General features: G+C 45.9%; 1 protein-coding gene and 1 long non-coding RNA gene across 2 annotated transcripts in view; one reads left to right on the forward strand and one right to left on the reverse strand.

Moving 5' to 3' along the window:
• Positions 1 to 13,493, reverse strand: part of LOC135105552 (uncharacterized) — a 253,161-nt gene that overhangs the window by 223,705 nt on the left and 15,963 nt on the right. The gene's annotated exons all lie outside the window — the stretch shown is intronic.
• The window catches only part of LOC135105553 (uncharacterized), a 164,542-nt gene that overhangs the window by 32,249 nt on the left and 118,800 nt on the right, over positions 1 to 13,493 (forward strand). The window contains exon 2 of the long non-coding RNA XR_010270904.1: positions 6,829 to 6,873. This is a non-coding gene — a long non-coding RNA (uncharacterized LOC135105553). The remainder of the gene's footprint in view (positions 1 to 6,828; positions 6,874 to 13,493) is intronic.

Below are 13,493 nucleotides of genomic sequence, written 5' to 3' on the forward strand. Positions count from 1 at the left end.
TCTATTTTTGCTGCCTCTTTTTTTTTTTTTTTCTTTCGCGGTCGTTTCATCTTTTATTTCTTGTATCTGTCTGTTTATCTGTCTCTGTTTCTTCGTTTCTCCCTTTGTCTCTGTCATTTTGTCTTTCTCTTTCTGTGTTTTTTTTTTCTGTCTTTTTGTGTCTTTTTCCTTTTTTTTCGGCGTCCTTTTTTATTTTGCCTTTTAGTCTCTCTCTCTCTCTCTCTCTCTCTCTCTCTCTCTCTCTCTCTCTCTCTCTCTCTCTCTCTCTCTCTCTCTCTCTCTCTCTCTCTCTCTCTCTCTCTCTCTCTCCCTGCTCCTTTTGCCCTCCCTCACTCACTCACTCACTCTTTCCCTTAACCACAGCTCACCACGTCAACCATCCTCACATAGTGCAATGCCACACCAACTTTCCCTCGTGTCTGTGTCTCTGTGTGTCCTCGCCTTCACCACCTCCTCCCTTTCACCACCATACACATCAATCTCGCTAGTTTCCCCTTGACACCGACTCGTCTCGCCCCAGAATGGTGTCGCAGGAATACAGGTGACGTGTTCAAGTGCTCCCTGGCGTTCCCCTGTGTCGTCCAGGCGGCTTGGCGGGGAAAACAGAGGCTTCCTGATGGAGGCGGTGAAGCGGGGCGGAGACAGCAAAAGGATGTCACGGGAATTTATGTGGAGGTGGTGTGCTGGGCGTCCATACAAGTAGTGGGTAAATGTTAGGTTGGGTGTGGGTGGTGGAAAACGTGTAGCTTGCTTTAGTCGTGCGGTTTAGAAAATAGGAGGGTGATATATTTGAAAGATATTAGATTATTTTGTACTATTGTGTGTCCATATAAGTAGAAGATGGGTGGTAGGTGGATATAAATAGTGGATTTCGTATAGTGTGGTGGAAAAAGTAGAAGGGATGATAAATTTGATACCTGTTGGATTATTTCTGCAGGTAAAGGTGAAAAATAGCTGTAATGGTGAAGTGGAATGAGGATTTGCGAAGGAGTAGGTAGTGGAGGAGATAGAAGAAGTGGTTGTGGAGGAAGGACCGGAAGTGGAGGAGGGGTAAATGAATGACGAGGATGGGGAGGAGGTTTAGGTGGCCATGAAAGAAAGAGTGGAGGTGGAGAGAGGGAATGAATAAGAGAGGAGGAGGAGGAAGGGCGAGAGGGTGGTGGTGGCGGTGGTGGTGGTGGAGGAATGGAAAGGGTGAAGGACAGCGGGGGTGCATTGATGATTGGTTTCAAATGTTTCATTGGACTTGGTAGATTTTGGTAATATTTGGGGGGGAAGGGAGAGTGAAAGGAGAGCAGAGGCCGACAGAGGGAGAGAGAGAGAGAGAGAGAGGTGGCCTTCCAAACTATTGACTTACCAGGACATCGGATGCGTAAGTCGATTACCACTGACTCCCACGGACGGCCACCCAAAAAAAAAGTAACAAAAAACATACAATAGAGCTGTTTTTATTAGATATGTATTGTTGGGTTCTGTATTATTATTGAACATGGCCGGGTGGTATTGGGTGTGAGCGGCTGTCTGTGTCTTTGTCTCCGTCTGTCTCTGTCCAGGCGTGGCCGTCCCTACCATACTCAGATGCGATGGCCAGGTATTTGTCTGTATACCTGCGTGACGTGACTGGGTGGAGGGGCTTTTGTTTGTGGACAGGTATGCTGAAGGGGACAATAGCTGAGTGTGGGTGGAGAACAGGTGTGTGTGTGGGTGGACGTGGCTCGTGTGGAAACTGGTGTGTGGAATAGAGGAGTCTTGTGATATGTAGAATCGATGTTTGTATTGCTTACTAATTGTGTCGTCCACCCTGAGTCCTCCACCTCTCCTCCACTTTGTCCCCACCTGTCCTCCCTCCAGCCATCCTACCTCCGCGCCATCCTTCCTTCCCTTCCCTCTCTCTACATCACCACAACGTTCCCGGCAGCTCCCCTTCCACCTTTTGGGATATCTCTCTCTCTCTCTCTCTCTCTCTCTCTCTCTCTCTCTCTCTCTCTCTCTCTCTCTCTCTCTCTCTCTCTCTTTTGCTCTTTTTTGTTGTAGCTACTCTTTCCTTCCTTCCTTTGTTCTCTTTCATTCCTTCTCTATCCTTTCCTCCCTCCCTTCCTCTCTCCCTTCCTCCCTCTCTCTTTCTGTGTTTTCTTACTTTAGTGTTTTCTGGGTTCTCTCTCTCTCTCTCTCTCTCTCTCTCTCTCTCTCTCTCTCTCTCTCTCTCTCTCTCTCTCTCTCTCTCTCTCTCTGGTTCCTCCCTTCATCTCTGTCTCCCTCGTGCCGCGCTTTTCCCTGCGCCAACTTATTAAATTTCAGGCATTTTTGCATCACATTCTTTCTCTCTATCTCCTGCACGAACAACAAACTCGGTTATATCAAGTTCGATTTTTTTTGTATCTTTTTTTTTTTTTTTTTACTTTCCCCCCTGTTGAAACCCGAAGTGGTCCAGCCTTGAACCTTCTAAATCCTGATACCTTTTTTTTATATAAGTATTTTACTTTACAATTTTTTTTTTTTCATATAGACTTAGAGGGAGATTTCTTTTAGTGGTTAGAGAAAAGGTGGAGGGGAGAGAGAGAGAGAGAGAGAGAGAGAGAGAGATAGATAGATAGATAGAGAGAGAGAGAGAGAGAGAGAGAGAGAGAGAGAGAGAGAGAGAGAGAGAGAGAGAGAGAGAGAGAGAGAGAGAGAGAGAGAGAGAAAGAGAAATGGAGATGGAGGGAGAGAGAAAGAGAGATGGGAGGGAGGGACTTACGGATTTTTTTTTCCAGGGTAATGAAAAGGAAAGAAGAGGGAGAGAAGTATATACGGCTTTGAGGAGGAGGAGGAGGAGGAGGAGGAGGAGGAGGAGGAGGAGGAGAAAGCTCGGGAAGAAGGAGAAAAAATACGACAGGGAGGAGAGAGAAAGGAAGAGAGAGGGAGAAATGAGAGACGGGAAAGTGGGAGAAAGGGAAATCATCATAAATATTGAGATTAAAATTAGACTCTTCCACGTGACCCTCCTGCTGCTCTTGTCACTTCCTCATACCCTCCCTCATACCCTCCCCTCACCCCTCTCCCTCTCCCCTCAGCTTAATCCTACCTAACCTCGGCCTCAGATCAGTGTGGGTTTGCTAGCCGACCTATGCTGCCAACCACACATTACTGCCAACCGAATTTCCTGCCTTTCCCTTCTTTCTTTCGTTCTCCCCCCGCGTAACACCTCGGGAGCTTCGTGTAAATCGAGCATGAAGGTTGAGAGTCGCAGCAGACAGGAAGAAAAAAAGGTAAAAAAAGGAAGTAAAAGGGAGGGAGCATAGAGGAGAAAGCGACAGGGAGAAGAGAAAGGAGAGGAGAGGAGAGGAGGAAAGGATGGATGGATATGGAAGGAAAACATCGAACGAAAAAGGGTAAACGCGTAGAAGGAGAGAGAGAGAGAGAGAGAGAGAGAGAGAGAGAGAGAGAGAGAGAGAGAGAGAGAGAGAGAGAGAGAGAGAGAGCTGTTTGAATATGGATGAACACCAGAGAGCTAAATCCAACGGTGCTTCAGGGTGAGGAGGGGAAAAAATAATAGTCCTTATCTCCCAGGAGTGTGGAGGGGCTGGGAGAACACAGAGAGAGAGAGAAAGAGAGAGGAAGAGGCGCAGAAGATGGAGGAAGAGGATGGGCTTCACCTGGAGAAGTAAAGGGAGAAAGGACAATGTCAACACTTCAGGAGTTGTGTGGAGACTTAGGCAGTACATATTCTGAAGGCGTGGCGGTGGAGGTACGGGATAAGAAGACGAGAGGCGTGGCGAAGGCGTGGCGTTATGTGGTGATGCGTGGCTCTACTTGAAGGAGCGGCTGGGTGTTGCTTGGTTAGTGATGCCGCCTTCCCTTCCTCCTGCGCTACTTTTTATGGTGTTTTCTGTGTCTGATGAGTGTAGGAATTCCTCTCATAAGCAGCAACATTAGCCAGCCGCAAGCCAATTTTTGTGGCCTGAAAAGCTCATCTCGCCGGGAAAATAACCCATGGAAATTGCAAATAAGGGCCCGAGAAAAAAAAAAAAAAAAAAACACTACACAAAAAAGTAATAATGTGTATAAAACTCTAACGACGTTTCATCTAAAGTTTCGTGGAAGAATAAATAAGCAAAAAAAAAAAAAAACACTTCCAGCTGCACGTTTTTTTTTTTTAAGAAAGAAAACCTTTACAAATTTGAATTATAAAGAAAAGACAGAATTCCTACAGTAATCAACTCTTAGAAACAGAAAACTATAATTAACCTGACTTAAAAGAAATTCCTTACTCACGAATCTATGTACATTATTAAAAGAAAACAAACACAATTCAACTCCCAGGTAGTAATCTTAGGAGGAGGAGGTAAATACACACCTTTCCTTACCTTACCTCACCTTTTTTTACCTTTCTAATCAGACTCATCAGACCACATACACAAACAGAATCCAACACGGTGTTCCTTGCTCTTTTACTGCCTGAATCTTTGTCCCTCTAACTTCTCTTTACGCCGAGTCAGAACCCGCAGGAAAAACAGTGAATCCTTCTGAGTCTCGTTCGCAGTGATCCGGGCCGTTTGTGGAGCTCTGACACGGCCACGACTGAAGACACGGCCCGCAGTGGGTGGGAGTAAGAGTGAGAGGGAGTGGTAGAGAATAGGGTGTTAGTGTGTGTCTGTCTGTGTCTCCAGCTGCGAAGAGGCATTAGTGTAGGGGGTGTAGTGGTGAAGGGTGGGTGTGGAGGGTGTATGTGGTGGTGCGGGGGAGTTCAGTGTTGGTGTGGTGTTGTGGTGGTGGTTGTGTTTCAGTGTAGAATGGTGGAGGTTGCAGGGTCTTGTTGTGGCGTATGTGCGTGTGTGGTATAGTGGTGATGGCGTTGATTACTGTAAATGATAGTGGTGGTGGTGGTGGTAGTAGTAGTAGTAGTAGTAGTAGTAGTAGTAGTAGTAGTAGTAGTAGTAGTAGTAGTAGTAGTAGTAGTAGTAAGCTGTACACAATTTACAACAGATAAAAGAAAACAAGAATAATTAACAGCAAGTGAACATCAACACACACACACACACACACACACACACACACACACACACACACACACACACACACACACACACACACACACACACTCACACAACTACCATCTCATAAAACTCCATTACATAAAACACCAGTGCACCAGCAACACCACCACCACCACCACCACCACCACCACCACCACGACTAATCGGTATCCGCATAAGCTATAAGCATCGACCTCTCCACACCAGACCCTCTTTTCCTCTCCTCTTCACGCTGCCAACACACACCACAGCCATAACCACACCGACAGGCAGAGAGACGGACAGGAGGAGGGAAAGAGGACACAGGAACGCTGATAGAGAGAGAGAGAGAGAGAGAGAGAGAGAGAGAGAGAGAGAGAGAGAGAGAGAGAGAGAGAGAGAGAGAGAGAGAGAGAGAGAGAGAGAGAGAGAGAGAGAGAGAGAGAGAGAGAGAGAGAGAGAGAGAGAGAGATCTAACCTGGACATGGGAGAGAGGTATGAGACGAAGACTAGGAATAAAAACAGGATTGATTATAAGAGCAAGAAGAAATAGAAGTAGAAGAAAAGAAGTAGAAAAGTAAGAGTAAAAGAAAACGGAGAAGTAGTAGACAAAAATTATAAAAAAAACATCCATATAACATCGCAAATTCATAAACGAAAACCAAAAAAATTAGAAGCACCACTACCACCATCACCACCACCACTACCACCATCACCACCACCACCACCACCACCACCACCACCACCACCAGCAGGATAAGGAAATCAAGAAAAGTAAACTAACGTAGAAGTACCAGCGCTAGGTCGTATCCTCTCCTACCCTACCCTGCCTTGTCCTGTCCTGTCCTGTCCTGTCCTGGCGTGGCCCTTAAGTGACCCAGTGAATAGCCGGGCGGGAGGAAGGTGAATGCTCCATTAGCCTGACCTGTGCTCCGTCCCATCATAAGCAACCTTTGTTAAGGGTAGAGAAACTTTCCACGAAAATATTTCCATGTCAAAAGGAAGATGAGTTTACTGGAGGGACGGACGAGAGAGAGAGAGAGAGAGAGAGAGAGAGAGAGAGAGAGAGAGAGAGAGAGAGAGAGAGAGAGAGAGAGAGAGAGAGGAGGGGGTTGGAAGGTAGGAGATGGGATGGGAACAAATGGAATAGAGAGAAGTAAAAGACACTAGAGAGGGGATTGATGGGCAGTTGCAGCAGTAGCAGGAGCAGTAGTAATGGTAGTAGAAGTGGTAGGGGTAGTAGTTGTAGGTGTAATAGTAGGAAGAGAGGGAGGAGTAGGAGGCGTTAAGAGAAAGGACTAGAGTAAAGGTAGAAGTTAATGAGAGGAGTGAGTGGGGGAGAAATTGGTGTTTGGAAGGAGAAAGATGAGCCGAAGCTGAGAGAGAGAGAGAGAGAGAGAGAGAGAGAGAGAGAGAGAGAGAGAGAGAGAGAGAGAGAGAGAGAGAGAGAGAGAGAGAGAGAGAGAGAGAGAGAGAGAGAGAGAGAGAGAGAGAGAGAGAGAGAGAGAGAGAGAGAGAGAGAGAGAGAGAGAGAGAGAGAGAGAGAGAACGAACTAGAAACCAATTTTGAGAGACCTGCGAGATCCATAAGGTAACCGATACCAGACAGAGACGGACAGACAGACAGACAGAACTAGAAACCAATTTTGAGAGACCCGCGGGATCCATACGGTAACTGATACCTGCACGGAGCGGCCCACGAACAACCAATATCAAATGTATACGAGCAACAAAACAGTTTTAAATTCTTTTTCTTTTTTTCTACCCACCTGAATCTGAGAAAGAGAGAGAGAGACCCATCTTATGTTACGGCTCAGTTTTTCTTTTCTTCCAGTTCTTCCTGCAGCTCCTGGCAGACAAAACCAGTAATGGAGTAAAGGTGAGTTGTCGACACGTGCATCTACGAATAGTCTGGATCCCATCATCTATTTAAAAGGAAAACATGAGGGTAGAGTAGTGCTGCAAAGTCACGTTAGAAAAACTAGTGGAATTTTTGCTTAGGGTAAAAAAAAAAATGGGTGAAACAGGAGTACCTTTACTCGTATTTCTTTAAAGTGTCACCCACTTGTTTCTTCAGGGTGTGAAGGCAAAAAAAGCTGAAAGGCTAGAGGAGTACTTGTGCTTCATCTCTTGTTCCCACTCACCGCCACATTCCACTGCAGTATTTCCTTGAACTCTTGCACCGCCACTTCAGTTCACGACCCCAAGCCCCCTCTGTTCTCTCGCCATGCCATCACAATGCCCCCACTGACACATTTCATTTGAGTAACCTATGACAGTTTTAGGGGCGATGCAAGCTTTAGGGACGGTCACGCTCAAGTCACGATCCAGTCACGGTCCAGTCACATATTATTACATGCATTTCAGTGTAAGCATTCACACTGGCCCTCACTTTACCTTTGATGATGTGCATGTAATAATGTCTGACTGGAGCGTGACCTAAACGTGACCGTCCCTCGAGTGTGCCTCGGCCCTTAATCAGCAAAGTAAACCACAGGCACTAGAAAAGTTTTAACCTGATTACTGCCTTTGTCAGTCGCACCTTTCAACTGTATGCCCTAAATTTGCACCCTACTATTTTATTAAGGCTGAGAAGAAGCCATAGCAGTCAAAGGCTTAACACTAGAGGAGTTGACACTGCGGAATCAATGTAATTATTGAAGTAGTTTCTTAGCTTTACCTCTTTAATTGTTATCCTGAAGACTGAGGAAAGGGTATTATTTAAAGGCAGACAACAGCAGAGGAAGCGTTAACTCTCGGCGATGCTGCTCAGTGAAATGCAACCAACCCATCATTTAGAAGTTAAGTGAGTGATTTCCGTATTCCTCTTCCTTATTTAAATGTGAGGCTGAGAAAGGGGAATTGCAGAGACGTAGTAGTCACTTAATTGTTTTACGGTGTTGTATCTCGCCAAAAAAAAAAGCCTCCTACGGGCCAACAAGTCTGGTGTTTATTGGTTTCTCCCTTTGTGTACCTTGACATTGTAAAGTCATCGTCCTTCTGGTCTAGAAAAAAAAAAGTGTGTTTTGCGGAATAATTTCTCTCTCTCTCTCTCTCTCTCTCTCTCTCTCTCTCTCTCTCTCTCTCTCTCTCTCTCTCTCTCTCTCTCTCTCTCTCTCTCTCTCTCTCTCTCTCTCTCTCTCCCCAAAGTTCGTTACCTCGTAAAGACACGTGTCAAATTTCAGGAAATATAAAACGACACTACACTTTTTATATTCTGTCCCATTGTTACTTTTTGATACCGTTTCTTTATGGAGTCAGAATCCGACCATATTTCGTCCCTCCGTTTCATAAGTAGCAGAAGAAGCGTGTCACATTCGCTTCGAAACTACCGAGAGTCGCGCTCAATTCCCCGATATTTTAAGCGAAACGTCACGGCTTGGGGAAAAAAAATATAATAATCTCGAGAGCGTACTGTGAGTCATCTGATGAGGCTCCTGGATTTAACACGTATTGAGCTTCATTTATTTTAGTTGTGAAGAAGAATGGGAAAAAAAAAAACGATTGGAAAAAATATGTATATAGACAGAATCTTGCCTGCCTGCCTGCCTGCCTGCCTGCCTGCCTGCCTGTCTCCCCGCCTGCCTGCCTCCCTCCCCGCCTGCCACCAATTCATATATTTTCGCTTTTCTCTTGTGTTCTTCTCCTCGTTTTCTTTGTCGTGAGAACCAGCGTGTGTTTGTGACGGTAAGGCTCCAATTTTGACGCTTTGAGCACACACACACACACACACACACACACACACACACACACACACACACACACACACACACACACACATATACATACACAGAGAGAGAGAGAGAGAGAGAGAGAGAGAGAGAGAGAGAGAGAGAGAGAGAGAGAGAGAGAGAGAGAGAGAGAGAGAGAGAGAGAGAGAGAGAGAGAGAGAGAGAGAGAGGCCTTTGTTATCTGCTCTGTCGATGCTGTGTTTGTGTGTGTACCTCTTCATACGTTCTGTTTGTGTGAGTGCGCGTGCATATGTGTGTGTGTGTGTGTGTGTGTGTGTGTGTGTGTGTATATAGGTAGGTAGTTAGGTGGATAGGCAGATATAGGTGTGCGTTCACGTGCATTTAGGTTTGCGCATTTAGGTTTGCGTGTGTGTGCGTGCGTGTGCGTGAGCGAGAGACACTCCTTATACACTCCTCCATTGGTATTGAATCCCCTGCTCAATAATCTGTGAGTAAATACTGTATCTGGCGGCCTCGCTTCCAGGGCCACCACCTCCCCACCACCCAACCCTCTCCTCTACCTGTGCCCTGGCCGCCTCTCTGTAATAACACCCATTCTTAGTGCGTATCTCTCTCTCTCTCTCTCTCTCTCTCTCTCTCTCTCTCTCTCTCTCTCTCTCTCTCTCTCTCTCTCTCTCTCTCTCTCTCTCTGATAGACATGAAGGGGGACATAAAGCTCATTTTTTTTCTTTTGGTGATGAAAGATTTAAGGATTTTTTGTGTAAACAGTATGGAATCAACTTTATTATTATATTTGATATTATTAGTAGTAGTAGTATTGTCGTCGTTGTTGTTGTTGTTGTTGTTGCTGCTATTTTTGTCGTCGTAATGGTAGTAGTAGTAGTAGCTGTAATAGAATCATCATCGTTCTGCTGCTTACCACCACCACCACCACCACCACCACCACCCACATACACCACTCACATATAATACAACACACACACAACACTAGTACTAATCACCACCTCAATGAACACCAGACCACCTAACTAAACGAGCACGTGCCTTCAGCATTAGTATCCCCTTGGCGGCAACGTCTGCGCGCGCACTTGCTTAATGCTTCCGTAATCACTTCCGTCAGCTGGGCCCAATATGAAATAATGAATTCGCGCCAGTGTATTGGTTAGCGGGGCCAGTGGTGCAGGTGGCGCGGGCTCCTAAATTAGATTCTCGATATTTTGCAGCTTGCCTGTATTTCCTGCTTTCCAAGTTGATAAATTGCTACCACCCTCACTCCCTCCTTCCCTTGCTCCCTACCTCCTTCCCTGCCTGCCTCTCTCTCTCCCTGTCTCTCCCTCTCTCTGCCTGTCTCTCTCTCTGCCTGTCTCTCTCTCTTCCTTTCTGTTTCTCCTGCCTGACCGTTCCTTTCTTCGCTACGCTATTCTCACGTCTTCCTCTTCCTCTTTCTCATTCTCTGTTTTCGTTCTTCCTAACCTTTTCCTAAGACACTCTCCTCCTCCTCCTCCTCCTCCTCCTCCTCCTCCTCCTCCTCCTCTTTTGTTTTCTGCCTAATCTTTCCGCTCTCTTATCACACCTTTTTCCTCCTTCTTTTCTTCTTTTTGTGCAATTTTTTCTCGTCTTTTTTTTATTGGTTTTCTTTGTTATTTCTTTGTTGTTGTCTTGTATCTTGCCAAACACGCATTTCTTCTCTCTCTTTCTCCTCTTCCTCCTCCTCCTTTTCCTGTTTCTCTTTCTCCTTTTTCTTCTTCATCCGCTGCTTTCTTCTCGTTTTTATTGGACTTTTTTCACGGTATTTTTTTTTCCTTCTTTATTATTTCTCTTATTGTGTTGTAACGTACCAAAACACTCTCTCTCTCTCTCTCTCTCTCTCTCTCTCTCTCTCTCTCTCTCTCTCTCTCTCTCTCTCTCTCTCTCTCTCTCTCTCTCTCTCTCTCTCTCTCTCTCTCTCTCTCTCTCTCTCTCTCTCTCTCTCTCTCTCTCTCTCTCTCCTGGTCTTTGTTTGCCTTGCCTTCTATTTTCTCTACTCTCGTGTATTTCTTTCCTCTCTCTCTCTCTCTCTCTCTCTCTCTCTCTCTCTCTCTCTCTCTCTCTCTCTCTCTCTCTCTCTCTCTCTCTCTCTCTCTCTCTCTCTCTCTCTCTCTCTCTCTCTCTCTCTCTCTCTCTCTTATGCTTTCCTCCTTGCCTAAACTTTTTCCCTCCCCACACTCCTTCCTCGAGCCTATTAACTCTCCGTTCCCTCTCTCCCCCTCCCTCTCTTCCTCATTCTTTCCACTCCACTCTGTCATCTCCCTCCCAAATATCTCTTCCTTTCTTGTCTTTCTCTCGTTGTTGCCTGTCTCTCTCTCTCTCTCTCTCTCTCTCTCTCTCTCTCTCTCTCTCTCTCTCTCTCTCTCTCTCTCTCTCTCTCTCTCTCTCTCTCTCTCTCTCTCTCTCTCTCTCTCTCTTTCTCTTTCTGGTTCCCTCCCCTCATGTCACCTCTTAGTGTGTTCTTCTTCCATTATTTTCCAATTTTCTAATCTCTCTTTCATCACTCTGTTTCTGTCCCTCTCCCCTTCCTATCGTCACTCTCACTCACTCGCTCACTCACTCACTCACTCGCTCACTCTTCCCCTCTCACTTCCTCTTAGGTCTGTTTATTTATTTATTTATTTACTTTTCATTCATCATTCCTTCCTCTCCACTCCACTGGTCCAACACCAATTCTGCCCATTGACTGGTTGCTCCACGTTAATTGCAAAAGTTTGGTTCGCTGGAGTATATTCTCGCTTTTCGGGAAGAAGCAGCAGCGACGCCCCACCGACACTAGACCCTCAGGAGCCCTTCAGGAGAGGCCCGAGTGGCGTGTAGGCCTGGAGGGGATATGAGGATGCGAGGAGGAGGAGGAGGTGAGGATTTCGAGGAGGGGAAAAGGAAAAGGACTGTGCCATCTCTCTCTCTCTCTCTCTCTCTCTCTCTCTCTCTCTCTCTCTCTCTCTCTCTCTCTCTCTCTCTCTCTCTCTCTCTCTCTCTCTCTCTCTCTCTCTCTCTCTCTCTCTCTGCAGTCCCTTACTTTCAGCCCTCAGCTAGTAGCCTTTGAAGATTTCTTTTTCTTCTTTTCACTAATGATGGAGCTTTTGACACGTCACTTTCCACCATTTTTCCTTAAAGAGGGAGAAAAAAGAAAAAAAAAGAGAAAAAGAGAAGATGTTGAGTTTGATCCTCTTGATCTTAGCACTTCATTTAAACTTCCTTTTTTTTCTTCCTTCAGACATTTTTTTCCTATCCTTTTTATTACTTTTATTTTGCCGCTAGGAATCCCGCAGGAGGAGACCCATTTGACAGGAGGTTCTCGCAGCGCCCCGGAAAGGAAGCCCGTGACATGTGACCCACAGGGAAGCGTGAGACAAGAGCGCCTTTGACACGCTATCCTTGGGGAGGGGAGAGTGCCGGGCGAAGGAGGGAGAGGGGCAGCGGAGGAGAGGAGCAGCAGCAACCTCAGAAAGGGAATAAGGAAGAAAGGGAGGAAGGGAAAGAAAAATCAAATTGATGGATAGTAGACCCGTCAGAGAGAGAGAGAGAGAGAGAGAGAGAGAGAGAGAGAGAGAGAGAGAGAGAGAGAGAGAGAGAGAGAGAGAGAGAGCATTTTAACCTATAAATGCTGTAGTTGTGATAGATCAAAATAAAGATATATGAATAGTGAGGATGGTTGTAGTAGTAGTAGTATTAGCAATAGCAGCAGCTGTAGCCGAAGTAGTAGTAGTAGTGGTTTACTAATAATAGTACTAGTAGTAATAGTAGTAGCAGTAGTAGTAAAAGAATAATAATTAGTACCAGTAAGGATAATAAGAAAACCAGCTCCATTAATAGTCGGATTAATGGGATCGTAACCTTGTCAGAGAGAGAGAGAGAGAGAGAGAGAGAGAGAGAGAGAGAGAGAGAGAGAGAGAGAGAGAGAGAGAGAGAGAGAGGAAAGGTAGCAGTGTGGCTGGCTGTGTTGCAGAGGGGGAGAGGGGAGGGAATAAGGGACTGCATCACCTCCCTCCCCACCATCCATCTTCCCCGAGGCCACCGCTCCTGCCTGGCTATAAAGGTCCCCAAACCCATCTGTCTTAAGTTTCCCTCTTGAAATGTTGGCCAAAACTTATTCTTTATGCCGTAGTGAAGACGTGAGGGCCGCGCGCGCTGCTACCTCCACTTCCACCCGCCACCAAACCCAGGAAGTGTTACGGGGGGTTTGCCTGGTCTAGTTTGGGTCACGAGGGGGGTCTGGGTGGTGTGCATTGGGGGCCAGTGAGGCAAAGAGCGAGCCGTGACGAAATAGGGACATCAAACACTGTATGAGTGAGAGAGAAATGCGTACGTTTATGGATGGTGCAGTCATGTTAGAATAAATACATGTATGAACGTGTATATACGTACTTTTGATTCCACTGCATTCTCTCTCTCTCTCTCTCTCTCTCTCTCTCTCTCTCTCTCTCTCTCTCTCTCTCTCTCTCTCTCTCTCTCTCTCTCTCTCTCTCTCTCTCTCTCTCTCTCTCTCACCATGTAAAAGTAATGCATTCTCGGTGTCCGGTAACGGGGTGACGCGTGGAGAAATATATAGATTGTTATGCCTACGAGTATATATAGGCTATGTGCTTCTTTGTATGTGTGTTAAGGGGAGGGAAAGAGAGAGAGAGAGAGAGAGAGAGAGAGAGAGAGAGAGAGAGAGAGAGAGAGAGAGAGAGAGAGAGAGAGTCTATTTAACCTAACACCTGTTGGAATATTAGTATTGTCCCATGATGATTGATCTAATTAAAAATATATATACGTAATGGATTTGATTATA

Source organism: Scylla paramamosain, chromosome 12 (genome assembly GCF_035594125.1).
Source record: "Scylla paramamosain isolate STU-SP2022 chromosome 12, ASM3559412v1, whole genome shotgun sequence".
In the NCBI taxonomy this organism is placed as follows: Eukaryota; Metazoa; Arthropoda; class Malacostraca; order Decapoda; family Portunidae; genus Scylla; species Scylla paramamosain.